Source organism: Megalops cyprinoides, chromosome 8 (genome assembly GCF_013368585.1).
Source record: "Megalops cyprinoides isolate fMegCyp1 chromosome 8, fMegCyp1.pri, whole genome shotgun sequence".
Taxonomy (NCBI): domain Eukaryota; kingdom Metazoa; phylum Chordata; class Actinopteri; order Elopiformes; family Megalopidae; genus Megalops; species Megalops cyprinoides.
In genome coordinates this window covers 325511-332500 of record NC_050590.1, presented here as the reverse complement: position 1 = coordinate 332500, position 6990 = coordinate 325511, and the positions used below count along the sequence as shown (strand labels likewise).

Genomic DNA, 6990 nt, shown 5'->3' with positions numbered 1-6990 from the left:
AGCCAAATTAGCGTCGTCTTCCTTAAATTTAATGGGAATTTTTGGCTAATTCTGCTAATTCTGAGGACTCCGACGATTTCGCCGGAAATTATGGGGAAAAATCGTTAAAAAATTCCGATCGTCTGGTTATGAAATAAAACGCCTGGCTGTCAATCAAAAACGGCTGCCTCAGAATTAGCAGAATTAGCCAAATTAGCGTCGTCGCCCTTAAATCTAATGGGAACTTCTGGACTTTGACGATCAAAACTTTGCCGGAAATTATATATATTATATCAATCAAAACCGGCTGCCCTGCGCCTCAGAATTAGCAGAATTAGCCGAATTAGCATCGCCTCCCGGCGGGTTTAAGCAAGACGATGCTAATTTGGCTAACTCTGCTAATTCTGAGGACTCCGACGATCGAAACTTCGCCGGGAAATTATAGAGAAAAATCGTAAAGAAAAAACTTTCGATCGTCCTGGTGAAGTCAAGGTCTCGACCCCCGCCGCCACCTGGATCTCTCCCTCCCTCCCTCTCTCTATCTCTCTCTCATCCGGGGAAAAGAACGAATGAACGCGAACAGGTGGTTAGCTAGACGGCGGGGGGAGGGGGGGAAAGAGAGAGCATTTAAAAGCGATGAAAGAGAAGAGAGGCCGGACGGGATGTTCCCTGTCTCGTTCCGGGCGGCGGTGGCGGCGGCGGGGGGGGGTTGTAGGCCGATAAATTCGGACCACAGAATGTTCCGGTGCGGTCTGTATAATCTGGGGGGGGGGGGGGGGGGGGGGTTAGCGGGGCGATAAAGTCCGGTAGAGAGGGATAGCCTAGCCAAAAGAGAGAGAGAGAGGGAAAGAAAAGGACGAGGGATGGGGAGAGGGACCGCGGCCAAGGCTCCCGGGGGCCGCGTTCCAAAACGGCCCGGCCGCCGCCGAGTCAAAACAAAACGGGGGGGGGGGGGCTGAGGAACGAGGGAACGAGGGAGGGGAGGAGAGGAGGACGGAGGGAGAGGGAGGGAGGGGGGGGGATGTTTACGACCCCCGGCGCCTCCTCCTTATCCCGCCGAAATACACCTCCGCTCAGATCCTCCCCACATTCCTTCCTTTGAAGCACGTAACCACCCGGTTCGCCCCCTCCTCTCTCTCTCTCTCTCTCTCCTCTCTTTCTTTCGCTCCCTCTCTTCTTGCCGTTTATCCTCCCGGGGGGGGGGGGGGGGCGGGCGCTATCCCAGAACACCCCGCGCCGGCCGCAAACCCTCAAACGCACGGCGTCTTGAACTTCAGGCGCGACGTAGCGTTAGCGCTCATTAAATTCAAGTCAAATTAAGCCAAAGTTAGCGATCAATAGGTAAAATCAAGCCAAATTAGCATTAGCTGGGAGTTTAGACGAGCTGGTTAGCTTAGATCTACTGTAATACTTCAAACTCTAGCTGTAGGAAATACCGAGCGATGCGTAGTTGCGCTAGAACATATGCTGTTCTGGGCTCACAGCGGGTTTCGAGGGCGTCGTTAGCACGTTAGCGCCGTAGCTCAGGGTCAGGTTAGTTCGTTCGGACCCGTGGGTCGATAGTCAGCGCGCGGTTAGCGGGTCGTTTGTTTTCGGCGTAGAGAGCGGCTACGGGGAGGCGCGTGAAGTGGGGTCGGGACCCCGCGGCGTCGTTAGCGTCGGGGGGGCGGCGGTAGCGCCCCCCACCGGGCCACGCCCCAGGGCCACGCCCGCCCCGGGCCACGCCCCGGTTCCCTCCGCTAACGGCGCTATCTAACGCGACCGCGAATCTAACGCCGCTAAATTCGACGACGTTTCTCACCCCCCCCCCTTCCCTCCGAATCCTCCTCAAAGGGGGGATTTCCAGACGATCCCCCCTTCTCCGCGGAGTTAGCGGTTAGCGCGCCGTATAATAGGCATTATATGCATACCGGGACCCATGCGTCCGAGCGGATTAGCGGTTAGCGCCGAAAACGACGGGACGGGTGCCCCCGCGCCGCGCCACCCCACTCTCCTCTCTCCCTCTCCTCTCCTCTCTCCCCCTCTCCTCTCCTCTCCTCCATCCTTCCCCTCGTCTTCCTCCTCCCCCCCCCCCACCGGGATCGCCGCTAGGCTAACCCCCCGCCGCCTCACCTGTCGCGGGGGTGCGTCTCTCTCTCTCTCTCTCGTCCGTTTCCGTGGGGCCGCGTTCCGAGCGTCCTCCTCCTCCTCTTCTCTCCGTCCTCTCCCTTTCTTCCCCTCTGCCGTCCTCTCTCGCTCTCGCTCTCTCTCTCCCCTTTTTCTCTCCCCGCGCGAGAGAGCGAGAGAGAGAGGGAGGGAGGGGGAGAGAGAGAGAGAGAGAGAGAGAGAGAGAGCATGTCTGTGTCTCTCCGTGTGTGTGTGGGAGAGAGGCAGCCAATGACGGCTCCGCTATCCCTCCCCTCCTCCCTCCCTCTCTCTCTCTCTCTCTCCCACCCTCTCTCTCTCTCTCTCTCTCTCCCTCTCTCTCTCTCTCTCTCTCTCTCTCTCTCTCTCTTAATAAACATTACAAGCGTGTCACCCTGGGTGACGTGACGGACTTGCCGGGGGGGCGACGGGGAGAGAGAGAGGGAGAGAGAGATAGGGAACGAGGGATGCAGAGAAATAGAGAGAGAGAGAGATAGAGAGAGAGAGAGAGAGGGATGGAGAGAGAGAGGGAGGGAGGGAGAAGCCAGACGGATATTTACACCCAAACACAGAGAGAGAGATGGAGAGAGAAGCAGGGAGAGAAAGAGAGAGGGATGGAGAAAGAGGGAGAGAGAGATAGGGAACGAGGGATGCAGAGAAATAGAGAGAGAGAGAGATAGAGAGAGGGAGAGAGGGAATAAGGGATGGAGAAAGAGAAAGAGAGGAAGAGAGAGAGAGAGAGAGAAGCCAGACGGATATTTACACCCAAACACAGAGAGAGAGATGGAGAGAGAAGGAGGGAGAGAAAGAGAGAGGGATGGAGAAATAGAGAGAGGGAGAGGGGGAATGAGTGATGGAAAGAAAGAGAGAGAGAGAGAGAATAAGGGATGGAGAGAAAGAGAGAGAAAGACAGAGAGAAAAAGAGAGAGGGAGGGAGAGGGAGAGGGAGAGAGAGAGAGAGAGAGAGAAGCCAGACGGATATTTACACCAAAACAGAGATGGAGAGAAAGAGAGAGAGAGAGGGAGAGAGAGAGGGAACGAGGGATGGAGAGAAAGAGAGAGAGAGAGAGAGAGAGAGAGAGGGAGAGAGAGAGAGAGGGAGAGAGAGGGAGGGAGAGAGAGAGAGGGAGAGAGAGAGAGAGGGAGGGAGAGAGAGAGAGAGAGAGGGAGAGAGAGAGAGAGAGAGAGAGGGAGAGAGAGAGAGAGAGAGGGAGAGAGAGAGGGAGAGAGAGAGGGAGAGAGAGAGAGAGAGAGGGAGAGAGAGAGAGAGGGAGGGAGAGAGAGAGAGAGAGAGAGAGAGGGAGAGAGGGAGAGAGAGAGGGAGAGAGAGAGAGAGAGAGGGAGAGAGAGAGAGGGAGGGAGAGAGAGAGAGAGAGAGAGAGAGAGAGGGAGAGAGGGATGGAGAGAAAGAGAGAGAGAGAGGGAGGGAGAGAGAGAGACAGAAGCCAGACGGATACCGTATTTACACCCAAACAGCGGATTGAAAGGCGCAGATGGAGCCCCTGCTTTTAAAATGCTATATCCCAGTGACATCTGAGTGACCACTCAGAAATATTAAATATGAAATATGAAATATTAAATATTACACAACCAGAATGACGTCCACAGTCACAAGTATACAGAGATATGGAAACATAATCACCCAGAAATATGAAATATTACATTAAATAACAAGAAATATGTCATACAGACACAAATATATAAAGATATGGAGACATAATCACCCAGAAATATGAAATATTATATTATATAACAAGAAATATGTCATACAGACACAAATATATAAAGATATGGAGACATAATCACCCAGAAATATGAAATATTATATTATACAGTAATAAAGATGTCTACAGTCACAAATATATAAAGATATGGAGACATAATCACCCAAAATATGAAATATTATATTATATAACAAGAAATATGTCATACAGACACAAATATATAAAGATATGGAGACATAATCACCCAGAAATATGAAATATTATATTATACAGTAATAAAGATGTCTACAGTCACAAATATATAAAGATATGGAGACATAATCACCCAAAATATGAAATATTATATTATATAACAAGAAATATGTCATACAGACACAAATATATAAAGATATGGAGACATCATCACCCAGAAATATGAAATATTACATTAAATAACAAGAAATATGTCATACAGACACAAATATATAAAGATATGGAGACATAATCACCCAGAAATATGAAATATTACATTAAATAACAAGAAATATGTCATACAGACACAAATATATATATCCATATAGACATTATTAGTCACAAATATTATATATCCAGGCAAAAATGACCATCCAGAAATATGAAATATTATATTATACACCCAGAAAGATGTTTACAGATACAAATATACAGAAATATAGCCATTCTTAGCCAGAAATATTATATACCAAGCAAAAATTGCCATCCAGAAATATTAAATATTATATTCTACAACAAGAATGATGACTACAGTCACACATATAGAGCCATATAGATATTATTATTATTATTATTAAAAGTATTATAAATCCAGGCAAAAATTACCGCCCAAAAATACTAAATATTAAATATTATACAACAAAAATGACATTTACAGAGAGAAATGTATATCAATATAGTCATAATCACCCATAAATATGAAATATTAAACATCATACAACCAGACAAGATGTTCACAGGCACAAATATATATACCACCATAGTCATAATCACCCAAAAATATGAAATATGAAATATTACACAACCAGAATGACGTCCACAGCCACAAATATATACCGATATAGTCATAATCACCCAAGAATATGAAATATTATATCATATATATATCCATACGGGACGTCTAAAGGCACAAATATACAGCCGTATGGACATTATTATGCAAAAATATTAGATATCCAGGCAAAGATTATCACTCAGAAATATGAAATATTATACACTTATTAGACATATTACACGGTTTTATATGTCATACACCCAGGAATATACAAAAATATAGATATTATTATGCAAAAATGTCATATACCAGGATATTGCCAGCTAAAATATTGTTATTATTATTATTATTATTATTAAAATATTATACAGAAATATTAAGCTATAACACACTGAGAACAATATTCTTCAGATATTTCTTCTGAAATACGTTGCCCTGCTCGAGGTTATCACCAAAATATTAAAATATTTTATTAAAATATAATAATAACAATAACAATAATAATAATAGTAATAATAATGATGATAATAATAATAACATAGTTCATGTATAATATGTACATGTTGTGATGCAAAATATTATATTATACATATATAGTATATTATAATGGACATATTATATAGAACCCAACATATTATAAATATATAGATATGAATATATGTGTGTGTGTAGAGTGTGTGTGTGTGTGTGTATAGAGTGTGTGTGTGTTGTGTGTGTGTGTGTTGTGTGTGTGTAGAGTGTGAGTGTGTGTGTGTATAGAGTGTGTGTGTGTGTGTATAGAGTGAGTGTGTGTGTGTGTGTATAGAGTGTGTGTGTGTGTGTGTGTGTGTATAGAGTGTGAGTGTGTGTGTGTGTGTGTGTGTGTATAGAGTGTGAGTGTGTGTATAGAGTGTGTGTGTGTGTGTGTGTGTATAGAGTGTGTGTGTGTATAAAGTGTGTGTGTGTGTGTGTATAGAGTGTGTGTGTGTGTGTGTATAAAGTGTGTGTGTGTGTGTGTATAGAGTGTGTGTGAGTGTGTGTGTGTATAGAGTGTGTGTGAGTGTGTGTGTGTATAGAGTGTGTGTGTGTGTGTGTATAGAGTGTGTGTGTGTGTGTGTATAGAGTGTGTGTGTGTGTATAGAGTGTGTGTGTGTGTATAGAGTGTGTGTGTGTGTGTATAGAGTGTGTGTGTGTGTATAGAGTGTGTGTATAGAGTGTGTGTGTGTGTGTGTGTATAGAGTGTGTGTGTGTGTGTGTATAGAGTGGGTGTGTGTGTATAGAGTGTGAGTGTGTGTGTGTGTGTGTGTGTGTATAGAGTGTGAGTGTGTGTGTGTGTATAGAGTGTGAGTGTGTATAGAGTGTGTGTGTGTGGGTGTGTGTGTATAGAGTGTGTGTGTGTGTGTGTGTGTGTGTGTGTGTGTATAGAGTGGGTGTGTGTGTGTGTGTATAGAGTGTGAGTGTGTGTGTGTGTGTGTGTGTGTATAGTGTGAGTGTGTGTGTGTGTGTATAGAGTGTGTGTGTGTGTGTGTGTGTGTGTGTATAGAGTGTGTGTGTGTGTGTGTGTGTATAGAGTTTGAGTGTGTGTGTGTGTGTGTGTATAGAGTGTGTGTGTGTGTGTGTATAGAGTGTGTGTGTGTGTGTGTGTGTGTGTGTGTATAGAGTGTGAGTGTGTGTGTGTGTGTGTGTGTATAGAGTGTGTGTGTGTGTGTGTATAGAGTGTGTGTGTGTGTGTGTATAGAGTGTGTGTGTGTGTGTATAGAGTGTGTGTGTGTGTGTGTATAGAGTGTGTGTGTGTGTGTGTGTGTGTGTGTGTATAGAGTGTGTGTGTGTGTGTGTATAGAGTTTGAGTGTGTGTGTGTGTGTGTGTGTGTGTGTGTGGGTGTACAGGGGAATTAGCATCACAGCTAACACACTGGACAGGGGAAATTAGCGTCAGACCCCCGTGCTAATTCCCTCGCCTCGTGCGTTAGCTTTGGCGCTAACCCCGTCTGAGCCCTCTCCCAGACCTGGGGGGGGGCGTAGCGCCTTGTACTTTTCGGCGTTAGCGCTAATACCGGGGATTGAGCGTTTTAGCGTTTTAGCATTAGCGCCCGTTTTGGTTTTTAAGCTAAATTGATTTTGGGATTCAACTGAGGACAAGCGGGTCGTCAGAGCGCCGGTTGGTGATTGGCTCAGGGG

At 45.7% G+C, this 6990-nt stretch overlaps 1 protein-coding gene across 2 annotated transcripts in view; it reads right to left on the bottom strand.

Moving 5' to 3' along the window:
- ndrg4 (NDRG family member 4) overlaps positions 1 to 2217 on the bottom strand; it is a 43885-nt gene extending 41668 nt beyond the window's left edge. For both annotated transcript variants that reach the window (XM_036535842.1, XM_036535843.1), the window contains exon 1: positions 2092 to 2217. The gene's annotated coding sequence lies outside the window, so the exon portion shown is untranslated. The remainder of the gene's footprint in view (positions 1 to 2091) is intronic.
- Positions 2218 to 6990: the final 4773 nt, after the last annotated feature.